A 12959-nucleotide genomic window follows, 5' to 3' on the forward strand; every position below is an offset into this window, starting at 1 on the left:
CTACATGGTATGGCAAAGGTGGAGGTCCCCAGTTCTGATACAATAAACTCTTTCCTATCCGGCAGCCCTGGGACTGGGAAGTTGCCAGATATTCAAATATTCTGGGTAAGAGAGAGGTATGTTTAGCAATACATGACACTAAAGAAAAACAAGATTAAGAAACAAACAAAAATGTATACAGAGTACTTTACCAGCAACAGTAGTATTGTAAACACTGTAAACTTATACTGTATTTGCTGAATTTGTGTATTTATTTTCAGTATATTTATGGAAAACGTAACTAAAATTTACTTCTGGTTAAAATACTGGTTATTTGAGAGTTCCAGATGATAGAATGATGGATATGAAAGAGTTTATCGTATGTGTACAATTCCTAATTTCCCTTGCAAGCCCCTAGTGAAGTAAGGATGTGATCTCATTGAGTCCCTCACCTATTGAAAAACCCACTTGCGTTATCAAAAGTATAAGCAATCCTACACCCAAGTTACCATAAGCAGCAGAACATAGTTAATTACAGAACATTGTACAAGATACATGTGCTGTTACAGACATCCTTTGGAATAAAGCAATATGTGGTGGTATGGTAACGTTATTTTAGCCACAGTGGAGATTTTTCATCCCTTTTGTAAAATAAAACTTTGCAGCTACACAGTAGCTGTATATTTAAAAGAATGTAGTGAAGTTCTTGTTTTTTCTACTTTTCTGTATTTCTAAAATGGATGGAAATTTTCAGAAAAAATCTCTTGTGAATGCATCTCCTTATAAGTATCGTGATGGTCTTCTGATCAAAGCATGTTATGCTGAAATAGTTCTGCAGGTGCATGCTCATTCTGCTCTGACAGTGCCCTGGTTCATTTACTGTCTGTTACTTCAGCCTGTGCTGCCGCTGAAGGGTAAGGGGATTAGGATCTGATTAAGTGGATCTATGTTCACTACCAATACTAGTAGCTTTTACCTCAGCCAGTTCACTCTTGTCAGCTTTCCTTTCTCCCTCTCCCCCATTAACTCAATTTTAACTGATTATAGTTGTTTTATTTTCAAATGCTTATATTTTGGACAACGTACTAAGCACTAATGAATGGGAATGCTGAAAAGTTTGCGCTTCTGATCCGATCAGTTCGGACAGCCAAAGTAAAGTTCTCAAGAAAAGATTCTCCCCTGCTTTGATATTACTTATGATGCACCTCAAATGTGGTGGAGGGTGTATTAAAAATAATACGTGCTCTGAAGTGCATAGTCAACTTTAGATGTGACACAGTGCGTCTAAGCAATATAGTAGGTAATGTGGGAAAGCCTGGAAGGAGAAGTTGCTGTTGTAGGTTTTGCGTGACCTTTTTTTTCTTTGGGGCATACTTCATCTTTGGATGGAACCATAAAATTAAGATAATCTTCAACTTGTGGGGTATACAGCAGTGTGTTTTTACGAGCAAATTTGAATGAGTTCAGGTTTGGTGAAGAGACACAGGGATCAGTCATTTATTTGATGTCTTCCAGAAATTAGACCATTTTTAGAGTATTTAACACAGTGCCATTTTTGTGGAATAGCAGTCATTTACTGAGACTTAATTCCATTTCTAGAAAGGATATAGTCTTGATTGCATTTGATTTTGAATTTCCACCTGATAAATACATCCACCATATACATTTAATTGAGTCTCGGGGGAATTAGCTTTGCAGGAGTTTGTAGGGGACAGTTGTGTTGAAGTCCAACTCTTTGGGTCACAGCATTTTCTCATAAGTGTGAAACAACACCCAACTTCTTGTGATGCATCCGTCCATCACTGATACAGACATACTAATGCCTGGTCTACACTAGGAGATAAAGTCGAATTTAAGGCTCTATGGGCAATTTTATAAACTATCCGTCTACACCCCAGCACTCAATAAGTCTGTTCTAAGCAACTGTAAGGCCGATTTCTGTACTGCTGACTTCCCAATGAAGTTACTTGAAAAATCTAATTTGCAATGTCAAGCTAAAGCAGTGTAAATTAACCAGGTTTAAAATAGTTTTTTAACTAGCCATGAAAACTGTCCCACAGTACCCCTCACAGTGTCCTTTCGGGTCATTGCCCCACCCCCGCTTGCTTTCCATGTGAGGTGGAAGTAGGTGTTCATCAGTCTGGGAATTTTAATTAGATTTCCTTCCTCTGGCCAGCATGGCAAGCAGACATGTCGACTGTATCTCTGCAGCACACCTTGTATCCATGCATCCCCCAGGATTGCAGAAGGGTCCCAGCATGGAGCCATCAGGGGATCTTTGACCTCTTTTTAGTGTGGGGTAAAGAAGCTATTATAAGCCAGCTCAACTCCAGCAAAAGAAATTCTGATATTTATGGCAAAATATCATGAGTCATGATCAAGAAAGGTTACGACAGGGACACTTGATAGTGCCACGTGAGTATCAAGGAGTTGCACCAGAACTACCAGAAATGCAGGACAGCCTAAGGTTGGTTTGGGGCATCTCCGCAGAAATGCCAATACCATGATAAGCTACGTGCTTTTCTGGAGACAGACACAACCTCTTCCACCAATATCGACAGCTCTGATCGTGGGCAGAGTGCTGAAGTATGTGATGCTGAGGAACTGATGGCAAACAGTGAGGTGCAGTCCAGCTTAGACTTATGCCCTGAAAGCCAGGAGCTTTTCATCAAGCTGGAGCTGGTAGATTGCATCCCCATCCCCTCAACTCAGAAGGTGGCTTCAGAGGCCAACCTGGATCCTGGAGAGGGCACATCTGGTAAGTAGGCTTTTTTTTTTTTTTTCCTACTGATAGTAGTACGTTGCAGTCATGTTGTGGAGGGTCTATGCCCCTTTCCCTTTGAACAGCTTGTTAAGGTGCCTGGGGATGGAGTGAAGATCCTGCTTGGACAAAAAGCGAAAGCTCTTAGACAGGCACTTGCAAATTTCTATCACAAGATTTTTGGGGAGACCTGACTTATTCCTGTTTCTGTGGTAAGAAACCTTACCACGCCAAAATACCAGCAAGCGATCTGGAATCATGGCACCACAGAGCATTCTTACAAATTTTCCAACATGATAGTGGGATAGAATGAGCAATCTTTCCTTATCCCTTTTCATTAGTGTAATCAGGCTGATGTCTCGTTTGGCCACCTAGAACTCATGGGAAGCTTCATGAGTCACTAATGATTTTTTTGCCTGGCATCCGACATGTTACAGAGCAGACTCATACATCTCTTGGTGCAGCTGCTTTAAAATGCAGGGCAGGCATGCAATTGTACATGCTGCAGTGCCCCTACTCCTGACCTTTTGGGGCTGACAGGCGATTGCACCCTTCTCACCCCCAGCCCCCCCGCTTCACGTGTGTGTGCCCAGTGACTTTTAATGGTATTTTGCGTCGTACAGCAGCCTGTTAGGAATTTAAAATATGAGCGCTGTTCTCAGCAGCAAGGTGTCCCCATGCAGATCTCCCCTAGTGTGGCACAATATGGTGCCTACTATACAGTTGATCAGACTGGCAGCAGTCCTATAAGAACTCAGAGAACGATTAATTTCCACATCAAAAATGATTTTATTGTATGTTCCTATGGTAACAGTTTAAAAACCATGGTTAAATTGAATAGTTTACTTTTGATTTGCTTTCTAATTGTTGTGTAGTTTGAATGGTTAATAGATTAATTTTTATCCCAATTTTAACAGCCTAGTTTTTAATCCAATTAAGTACATACACACTCATCATCCCATTCACACTCATACTCACCTTCCAAGTCTGGCCATACCTCAGGTAATATTGGTTAGTCGGTTGACATGCATGTGATCCCATTATGCTGAATTGATGGTCTCTGCTTGTGTGGCAAATTGATGTAATATTTATCTTCTTGGTAGGATGCAGTGATGTGCAGTTCATTGGTTGTACCCCTCAGTCTGGTTGGAGATCTGCTCCGTTCATTGGTCATCTCCCTCAGTCTGGATGGGTGCTTGTGCTGACCAATTTTGGAACATCCTGCTTCCACCACTCCAATTCCCCCTGCCTCAGCCACAAGTGATCAACAACAGAATGTTCTTGGTGTTTGTTTCTTCCTTGTTAACTTTTTATCTGGGAGCTGGTCGTCTTCGTCAGCATACAATTCTATTTTCAGATTGGTAAACAAATTTCCATAATCCACTGGGGCACTGACTCAGGATGGTCTCTCTTCAGCCCACTTACTGTTAATTCACTCATGCCAACCATTCACACTACTCACTCAAGCTAGCTACCTATAGTTTGTGGCAGATGCAGCATGCAATTGCACATGCAGCAGCCCTCCACCTCCCTCACTTGGTGGCTGGCAAGCTCAGACTCTCCCCTAGTTCAAGTGCATGGCCCCAGTGACTTTTAAGGATTTTTTTCAGTTGTTCAGCAGTTGCTTGGGAATTTTAAACACGGGTGCTGCTTTAAGCAGCATACTCTTGCTCCCTGGGACACACCAAGCCATTCCCACATGGCGCCCCCCCCCCCCCCCCAGCTTTGCTTTAATAATGGTTTTTCCCATGAAACAAGAAATCGAGGACCGCTCACCATAGTGTTGACCGTAAACCTCTTCCATGGATGAGCTCAGAGCGTTCTGCTCGAAATCATGGATTCTTCTGTCTTGCACGTAATGAGTGACCTTGCAGTTGCAATGTGTTGTTCAATACAGACAGGCAGCCATTATTTCTGTGACTATTGTAGTTGTTCCGAGTAAAGATAAAAATATTGCTAGTGCTAATGCAGATTTCTAAATTTGTTTTATTAGCAAATGATCCTGGAAAAAGACCAAGAGTACACAGTTCAGCAGATAGCCGTCTGCCTGCTGTGTGGAGGAAGAAGACCAAAAATGATTTGTCGGAGAACTATATTGAAGCAGTTTCAAAAGAAAAGAGTGAAATTAGTGACTGGAGGAAGCAAACGATGGAGTCCCAGCAATGAAATGCATCAAACAATCATGTCCTTTCTGAGCAAGCAGACAGATATACTGAATTCTGTGATAGAGACATCCCAATTGTATTATGAACAGGTAGATGGAATTAATTACCTCGCTGCTAGAGTCAGCGATCTATGCACACACACCCCATCCCGAATGCCTAATTACATGCCCACCTACCTGCACACATTATCTCCCCATTTTAGAGGCACAGCATCTCCAGGTCACTCCAGGTACCACCGATTATGTACCACCCCTACCCTATTCATTTTCCTCCCTTTGACAGGGCACTGCATCCCTCAGTCACTCCACATACCACCAGTTTAGAGTTCCCTCAACCCAGTCAGCCTGCTCCCCTGTTCCTGGCTCAGTGTTCCCCATCCAGTCATCTCCTCCTTCAATAACTCATCCCTCCACATATTCAGCACCCTCTTCTCCTCGGGAACCCAGAATGTGGGGAGGAATGCCTCAGAGAGCCCAGCTTCCTAGTCCTGAAACTTCAGCACCCACCACAAGGCTAATCTTTGGCTAACCATGACTTCAATACCCCTTTTTTTAACCTATTCCTCGGCCTCCCCCCACCACCCCGGCCACACACACACTATTTAGTGCCCCCTAAATAAAAACATTCTGTTTTGGAAAAGTTTCATTTATTGGTTAACATGCGTGGGGGTTTGATGGGTGGTGATGGTTGTGTCGAGGTTTATGGAGGGTTTCATAAAGGACAAGTAAACAGCATGGTTGGGGGTGCTGCTGATTAAGGCCTTTCATGCTCATTCACAAATGTGGTTTTCAAGGCATTCCTGATTTTCAGTGCATCCTTCTGGGCTTTCCTGTTTTCCCTTGAGGTCAGTTGCTGATAATTTCTTGACAGGACCTCTTCCTCGGCCCTCCGCGCAGGCATGAAACTATCTCCCCCCCCCCCCCCCCCCATCTCACAAATGTTATGAAGAATACAGCGGGCCTCAGTGACCATGGTGGCATTCACTTTGTTGAGTCTAAGCGGATCAGAAGGCACCTAAACCTCACTTCTAAACGGCCAAAGGCACATTCTACCACCATTCTGCATGTGCTGCATTAGAGCTCATTGCTGGAGTCTATGGTAGTGCTTCATGAGCCAATGGAACAAGGGTCACCCAAAATCACTATGGGCATTTCCACTCCCTCAGTGTTAATTTTCTGGTCTGGTCTAAACAGATCAGAATTCCTAAAGGTTCACGTGTCATGCACCCTTTGTGATCCACTGACGCTGCAATACTACAGAGAAGCTCCCCTTGCAGTTTATGTACTCTGAGGGCTGGTGGTCCAATGCCAGGGTGGGGATGTGTGTTCCATTTATGGCCCCACCGCAGCTTGGGAACCCCATGGTAGCAAATACATCCACTGTCTCCTGCACATTCCCCAGAGTCACTGTCTTCCACAGGAGAAGCCTGTTGATCACCTTGGCTACCGGCATGATAACAGCCACCACCATAGATTTGCCCACTCCAAATAAATTGCCCACTGACCGGGAGTTGTCTGGTGTTGCAACCTCCAATAAGCAATTGCCATGTGCTTCTCAGCTGTCAAAGCAGATCTCATTCTGGTATCTGTGCACTTCAGGGCAGGAGATAGCAGTTCACAAAGTTCCTTGACAGTGGCCTTAAGGTGTGGAAGTTTTTCAGCCACTGCTGATTCTCATGACTGCAAAACAATGAAATCCCACCACTCTGTACCTGCTTCACATGTTCAGAACCTCTGATCCACACTGTAGAGTGACTTCAGTGCTGCCAGAACATCCACATTTCTTCTCTCCAGAGATTCCTGTCAGTGGCCCCAACAATAATGATCTAGTTATGCATGGGCAGTATGTTCAGAAGATTCTGCATCACAGTGTGCGAACTGAGCGCAAAACACTGCATCAACCTTTGAAACATAGTGAGATCCACATTAGTGTCTATAATGTTGGCTGGCAGTCAAGACAAAAAGGTGCAAAAATGCAATTTTTTTCCCAGACAGAAGGAGGTGGTGATGAAAATACATTCTGGGATGGTAACATCAGAAACACTTGCAGCAACTTTTTTTCCCATAAGACACTGGCACACAATCTCAAAATGCAGCAGTTAGGGGTTGGGTGGAAGACGACTGTGGAAGAGGTGCCCAGAATGCATTGCATCCACAGTCAGACACACACCCTTGTGTGGACAAACTAAACCAGCTTTCTTAGCTGGTCACAACACTCGACCTCAGCTTTGTTAAATCCAGTGTTAAAAATTTAACTGTGAGAAATTCGACTTTATTCCCGAGTGTAGACACATCCTAACAAATGGACTAAAAGTCCTATGTTTTTTTTCCTCTGGTTTGTGATTGTCTTGGCTCCAGGTGTATCATTTCGCACAGGGCTTGCTTTCGCTTTCATATTCATTGACCATAACTATCAGAGAGGTAGCCATGTTAGTCTGTATCTTCAAAAACAGCAAGTCCTGTGGTGCCGTATAGACTGATAGATATTTTGGAGCATAAGCTTTCGTGGGCAAAGACCTGCCCCACTCATGCATCTGATGAAGCAGGTCTTTGCCCATGAAAGCTTATGCTCCAAAATATTTGTTAGTCTACGAGGTGCCACAGGACTTCTTGTTGTTATTGACCATAACTGTAAAACTTTCATTTAAGACTTTCTAAGTTGAAACCAAAGGCCGCTGACTTAATTAGAACAGCATATGAGCTTTGTAAATTTACTGAAACAGTCTGAAGAATATTATGTGTAAATGCACAATACTCATAAAATTGGGAGAGCAAAACTGATAGTACTTAAGTTAAAACTTTATATAGATGTTCACACTTTTTAGAATGCTGCCGCCGAGATTCTTATATAGTTTGGTAGTTAGGAAGAAGAAATTGCACTCCTGCCTGCTCTTCATATTTACTTAATAGACTGTGGGTTTCTAGCTTGTCCTTAAGAGCTAAATCAAACAGTGCTGCTAGAGCTAAGCTGTATTGTAAGTGATTGAATGGAATACTAATATAAATCTGTGTCGAGTGAAAATAACACACCTGATTTTTTCATAACTGTATTAACATCTAGCCTGTCTTTGCCAAGACCCCAGACTAATTATTATAGAAGGCACTTCAACCTAATTTTTTAAACGTTTGATCTACGCAACTTGTGCTTATGTGATGCGGCATTATTACAAGCTGTAGTTTTAATTTGTGGAAGAATCATACCAAGTCACAGCCAAACTATAAATTGAAGGGTACTGTCAAGAGATGACCATCGTATTTTAGTTTGGATTCTTAAAAATTGACTAGCATCTGTGTTCAAGGCTGCTGCTTGTAAACTGCTCCTCTTGTCATGTGCACGCAGGGAAGCAAATGTGTTCTCAGGTATTTGCTGCATTTGGCCTGACGGCACTTATTTCATTCCTCAAAAGACTCGCCTATGTGCACGTGAAACAACCTTGCATATCTGAAATGACATGCCCTTTCAGTTTTAGTGTCTGTTTTATAATCACCATAAATTAGCTGAATTAATTTCCCAAAGTAACCCATGCAGGTAAAAATATAAATTGTAGCTTAAGCCCTTGTCCCAGAGTTGGCCTCCTAGATTTCCTATTTTGATTACTCTTTCTCTATCTACTTCTGGCTGGTGACCCACTTCCATTTGCTAGGTTCTGGGTACCAAGAGCACCTGCTAAGAGTGTGTCAGCAGCAAACGTCCGCCATTCTTGTGCATAGCTCATTCATTGTTGTTCTTTTATAGCTCAAATGTGGCTCAGTGCTTGCATATACGTGGCGTACATGCAGTAGTAGGCATCCTTCAGTCTGCATAGACTATGGATCACGCCCTTCATAGGTTCAATTGAGGGCTTCATTTACAGCGTCTACTGTGACTATGAAGACCCACACGAGAGTGACAGTCCTTGCTGCATCTCTTGCAGATGTGGTGGGTGTTTGGCAAGTCCTTAGTGTGCTTTCTGTGCACTTGCTTCTCCTCTGCTAGCTGTCTGATCCTCATCTCACCCTTCTGAAGGCCCTTGTGTAACCCCTGCCTCCATCTGCTGCGGTCGTCTGCTAGTTGTTCCCAGTTGTCCAGCTCGATGTCTACCTCTCTGAGGTATCTCTTGCAGACATGTTTGTAGCGCAACTGGGGGCGTCTGGGAGGTCTTCTGCCAGAGGCTAGCTCACCATACAGGATGTCTTTTGGAGTCCTTCCATCATTCATCCTGTGGACGTGGCCAAGCCAGCGGAGCCGACGCTGCCTGAGGAGGGTGTGCATGGTTGGGATTCCAGCTTGCTCGAGGATGGCGGTGTTGGTCACTCTGTCCTTCCATGATATTCCAAGGATGCGCCTGAGGCAGCGCAAGTGGAAGACGTTCAGCCTCTTTTCCTGGCGGGCATACAGGGTCCAAGTCTCGCTGCCGTAAAGGAGGGTGCTGAGGATGCAGGCTCTGTAGACTTGCATTTTGGTGTGAGTGTACAGCTTGTTGTTATTCCACACTCTCTTGCTGAGTCTGGACAGAGCTGAGGCTGCTTTTCCGATCCTCCTATTTAGCTCAGTGTCCAACGACAGGGTGTCAGTGATGGTGGACCCGAGGTAAACGAACTCGTGGACAACCTCTAACATATAGTTGTCAATGCTGATTGATGGGGATTAAGTGTTGCATATGCTCATGGTACTGTAATTACCAGCTTGGCTTGGTATATTACATAGTTGACCTGCAATGTCAAGCTTGTCATATAAGAACATTTGTAATGTTCTCCTGTACAAACTACAGTGTAGGTCGAACTTACAGTTGTGGTTGACAAGAGTCTTAAAGAAAGGACAGAAACATGTTTAAATACTGAAGTGCTTGAAAGAGGGAAAGGAGAGGTAGCTATACTCATACCGCAGTGCTGCAATTGCAAGCCTGTTGGATCACTTGCATTACTGCCTTTACCCTTTCACCTGTATCTATGTCTACACTGTGTGGTTTTTTTTCAGTGTCCCAAGGTCAAAATAAGTACTGTTGAAAAATCACATTCACATAGCCACAACCTTACAAAAGGGAGCATTCTCATTTACAGCCACAGTTCACAGCCTCAGCATTGGAAAAGGAGTGTTCACATAAGGTGATAAGAGCTGTGCTTTGTTTTCACCCATTCAGTTTTGACCTTAAAGGAAGGGAGGCCAACAAAAGTCATTTGCAGAGCTGGACTTATTTGAGGAAAAAGCACTCATCTCGATTTTCTTTGTTTTGTTCATTTTTTGATGTGGAAAAAAGGATTTTTTTTTTTTTCTGGGGGAGAGGACAACAAGTGTAGACAGGCCCTCAGAGTGGTTCACTTGCCTGTGTTTTTCAATGTATTGGAGGAGGGTGGGAGCCTGCAGCTGACTGCTTTCCCATGCATAAACCAGTAAACAAATAAGGCAACTTATCTGTCCCTGAGCAAATACCATCTCACCACTAAAACAAAAAAGCAGTCCAGTAGCACTTCAAAGACTGTTGGCATTGCTAAGTCTTTTGCATAATAACGTCACTGTCTGCAATGAAGTAGCTCTGTATGTTGAACCATGTTACTAAAACATTCACTCCTCCCTGGCAAGTAAAGCGGTTGATAGGAGAAACCATTCAGGGAGCCTTTTCTTCTTCCGTTTCACCTTTTCCTGTGATGATGCTGCAGCTAACAACTGAAGAAAGAATCTGAAGGGCAGGGATTAAAAGATGGAGGCAACATTGCTTTCCCAGACTCCCATCCCTTTGTGTGGTTCTGTTGCACTTGTTTTTGGTATGGAATGAGATTAATTGAAAGGAGCCTGTTGGTTCTTGTACATGGCTTCTCTTTTTTAGGATTTATGTAGCAGTTATGGATAAGTATCAGCTCAAATACATCTTTATTCACTCATGTCACAGAAGAAGGATTCACTTTTTAATGATCTGCTGTTTTGGCATTATACCATTAAACTTGTACTAGGTGTAACCTGTGGGAAATTCCGACGAGGTCTTTTCAGAGAAGTACATATTAGTCTTCCAACAGAATATCATTCAGTAGTAGTAACATCTAGCTGCACAACAAAAATGTCATCAAAAACTGTCATTGTGACACCTTGCTAAATACTGGGAATGTCTACACTGTTGTAAAAGACCTGCTACGTGGTTGTAACTAGTCCTGCTCAGCTGCCTCAAGCTTGCAGGGTGAGGGCTGCAAGTCCGAAAATGGCAGTGCCAGATGTTTGAGCTCAAGTGGAGCCTCAGCTCTGATGCCCTGCAGTGGAAGTGGGTCACAAAGCCCAGGGTTCCGTCCAAGACCAAATGACTGCACCAATGTTTAGCCCCACTGCTTGAGCCCCACAGGCTCAAGTCACAGCTGACGTAGGCTGCAACCTTTGAGCTGCATGTTTTTATTGCAGTGCAGACCTACCCTCAGCTGTCTTCATCTTTACATGTTTTGTTGTGAATAACAAGATTTGTAACTACCATCAAAAAGCATTTGATGATATCAGATAACTAGAATTGATTTCAAACTAGAGCAGTTACACATATCTTACATATGACTGGGTTTACAGTGAGGTAGAAAGAATAAATTTATTCCAGCAGATTTTTATAAGCTTACTTAAAAAAAAAATGTCGACCTGCTTAAGCTAGAGAAATATGCACTGTCACTCTTTGAAAAGATGTATGAGGAAAAATGTAGCTTAAATATTAAGCCCTTGCCAACTTGACAGTCTTTTAAGTTTTCTTATCAGAGCATGTATTTATCTTGAGGGCATGTAAGATTTCAAATAAAACAAGATTTTCAAAAGTGTAAGTTACTTAAAGATTTATTGAAAAGTAATGCATACATCTCCTAACCGTAAATCAGGTTGCTTGTGAATTTTATTGTGTTGTATTGTCAAAAAGCAGAATGACTGAGAGGCCAGCAAAAATTTCACACGTGGTTTGTTGCACAAAACTCCACTGGAGTCCAGGCAAATGTTCTTATCAACAGGGACATTTTGATGTTGCAGTGTTGTTATGACCATGTTGGTCTCAGGTTACTAGAGAGACAACTAGGTGAAGCAGTATCTTTTACTAGACCAGGGATCAGCAACCAAAACAGCAAGAAGACATTTTTTCAAATTTGATAAATTCAATAATTCAAGAGTTGCAATGCATTGTAATACAGAGGGTCCTTAATAAATCATATCAAACCATACTTTTTTGTAACCCCTATTTTAAGAATAATGCACATGATTTGTAATGTGATACGTTTACTAGAACATTCACAAACTTTTTACATATTCTGTTTCCTCACACTTTACGTGTGTACACCACTATCTTCCTGACTCTCTGTCCTGAACCTACTTTATTATGCCAATTTTACTTCACATTTAATTTTTCTTTCTTAAGATGCATGTTACCCTTCACAGCAGGAATGCTGTGAGCTCTTTTCCTTTTCAAAATCAAGACTTTGTTAGCAACACAATCAAAACACAGGTACAGTATTATATCCCACAATGCACTGCATATAGCAAAAGGGGAGTTATCCAATTTTTCAAGATCACGTATGGTTTGCTATGTAGATCTGAGTTGTTCATTGTTTTGGCTTTTAGACATTCACTGTTTATTGAAAATCAGGATTTTTTTTTCTTTAAGCCTTACAATGATAGGGTTGGGAGCCACAAAGAAGTCCTTAAATAGTTACAGGTTGCAAACCTCTGTACTAGACCAACTCTGTGTTGGTGAGAGAGACAAGCTTTCTTGAGAGTGCCTCACTTACCTTGTCTCCCATTTTGACATGCTCACAGTATCAGCTGGGTGATTTTTTATGTGCTGCCCTCTTAGTTTGTAAATCTCTTTGACATCAGTCATGCAGTGGTAGAACAAAGCTAGCTCTTCAACTTTTAACCTTGTAAAGAGTGCAGGGTGTTCTGTGCATACAGTGGTGAGAAATACTAGAAAAAAATCTTTGCTCTGTACTATTCTGTACCATGCTACATTATGAATAGTACGTGAACATAATTTTGCTGAATTATTCATGTTGGGTTTCACAGGCATCTCCAGTTAAGGTTTAACATTCTTTGGTGGGGTATTTTTGCTAACAAGCCATTTGTTTGATCAG

The 12959-nt window shown here is 42.3% G+C and overlaps 1 protein-coding gene across 3 annotated transcripts in view; it reads left to right on the plus strand.

The window, feature by feature from the left end:
- Positions 1-12959, plus strand: part of UXS1 (UDP-glucuronate decarboxylase 1) — a 94306-nt gene that overhangs the window by 42294 nt on the left and 39053 nt on the right. The gene's annotated exons all lie outside the window — the stretch shown is intronic.

Source organism: Carettochelys insculpta, chromosome 1, assembly GCF_033958435.1.
Source record: "Carettochelys insculpta isolate YL-2023 chromosome 1, ASM3395843v1, whole genome shotgun sequence".
Taxonomy (NCBI): Eukaryota; Metazoa; Chordata; order Testudines; family Carettochelyidae; genus Carettochelys; species Carettochelys insculpta.